Source organism: Pygocentrus nattereri, chromosome 15, assembly GCF_015220715.1.
Source record: "Pygocentrus nattereri isolate fPygNat1 chromosome 15, fPygNat1.pri, whole genome shotgun sequence".
NCBI classification, from domain to species: domain Eukaryota; kingdom Metazoa; phylum Chordata; class Actinopteri; order Characiformes; family Serrasalmidae; genus Pygocentrus; species Pygocentrus nattereri.
Genome location: NC_051225.1, coordinates 21387605 through 21389606, shown reverse-complemented (window position 1 = coordinate 21389606; position 2002 = coordinate 21387605). Strand labels below are relative to the sequence as shown.

The 2002-nt window shown below is 42.3% G+C and overlaps 1 pseudogene; it reads left to right on the top strand.

Annotated features, from left to right (window-relative positions):
* The first annotated feature begins 448 nt into the window (after window positions 1-448).
* LOC119265295 lies at window positions 449-617 on the top strand (annotated as a pseudogene).
* Window positions 618-2002: the final 1385 nt, after the last annotated feature.

The window sequence follows — 2002 nt, the reverse complement described above, 5'->3', positions numbered from 1 at the left end:
GGTCAGCATCCATGCTTTACCAGTAGTAGAGTCTGTGTTTGACCAATTGTCAAGTCCATGTCTGACATGTAGTTGCGTACATGCTTAGCCAGTAGTTGCATCAATGCTTGACCAGCAACTAACTGTCTGCATGGCCAGGACACAGTTCCATATTTAGTCGAATCCATGCTTGACCAGTAGTTTTGGCCATACTTGTCTAATATTCAAGTCCATTCTTGACCAATAGTCAAGTTCGCACAAGACCAGCAGTGTAGTCCATGCTTGAAAAGTAATTAGGTCCTTGCTTGGCCAACAGTTGAGTTCATGTTTGACCAGAACGTGTGCCCATGCTTGACCAGCAACTGACTATATGCTTAGGCAGGATGAAGTTCCATGTTTAGGGGAGTCCTCGCTTGTCAATTCCATGCTTGACCAGCAGTTGAGTCCTGCTTGAAAAGTAGTTAAGTCCATGCTTGGTCAGAAGTCAAGTACATGCAAGTGTAGTATCTGTTCTTATCAGTTTAATATCTGATACGTCCCCTACCCAGGGACCATATATTAAATTGATTTTTGGAGCAGGGAGATGGAATAGGGGCTTGCTCCGTCCACTCCACGCATCAACCCGGGGGGCAGTTGTGGGCTGGAGGTTAGGGATCTGTGACCGGAAGGTTGCCGGTTCGATCCCCAGGGCCGGCAGTCCATGACTGAGGTGTCCTTGAGCAAGACACCTAACCCCCAACTGCTCCCCGGGCGCCGTGGATAGGGCTGCCCACTGCTCCGGGCAAGTGTGCTCACTGCCCCCTAGTGTGTGTTCACTAGTGTGTATGTGGTGTTTCATCACTTCACGGATGGGAGAGAAGGAATTTCCCCGATTGTGGGATCAAAAAAGTATAAAAAAAAATAAAAAAAAAGACCAGTAGTCAAGTCCATACTTGACAAGTAATTAGGTCCTTGCTTAGCTAACAGTTGAGTTCATGTCTGGCCAGAACTTGAATCCATGTTTGACCAGTAGTTATGTCCTGTGGCTTCAGCAGTCATGAAATTCATGCTTGATGAATAGTCGTCTCCATGCCTGACCAGCAGTTGAGGCGATGCTTGACCTGTGGTCAAGGCTATGTTTGACTGATAGTAGTGTCCATGCTTGACTGATAGTTATGTCAATGCCTGATCAGTAATGGAGTCCATGCTTAATAAATCATTCAAAATCTGACCACAACCTGTCAAAGACAAAATAAAACACCATGTTCCTAATGATAGCGCCTGTTCAGTCACCTAACAACAATGACAGCCATCATCAATAATTATCTAAATAAAATATTGTCTAAAAAAATCTAATTATCCATTTAAATGCCACTTAAATAAATGTGTCTATCAATCAATACTTTCAAACAATATATATATATATATATATATACATATATATATATATATATATATATATATATATATACACACACACACACAGACAAATATAAACTTTACATGATATGCTTTTCTCTGGACCGTCATGCAAATATGAGTGTCACCAGTGTGTCAGATTAAAAATTAAGGTAATAAAAGTAGTGAAGAAGAATAAAGTAAGAAGAAAAACTAAAGCAGAGGTAGATTAAAAATTGGAAGATGGGCTGTGAGAAACCTGAATGTGAGATTTTACCCTGCCTTAATCCCGACATATACTTGAGTAACGACATCAGCACCAGAGCAAATCACATCGTGAACAGTCAGGTCCCATCTGGTGTGGACAAGTCTTTCAAGCTCAAGAGGGGAGCAGAGACAGCAACAGCAAGGATCACTGTGTCACTTTGCTGACATGTATCACAGCTAATGCTAATGTGTGAGAAGAGGAACACAAAGCCACATTAATAATGAATCGGACCTGCTGTAACTCTCCCCACAGGGAAACACGGCCTGCAGCGGTGAAACAGATCACTCAAACATACACACACTCCTCCTCACACAATCACATTCACACATGTGAAACACATGTTCTTTTTGAGACACACACACACACTAAGGTCTACAA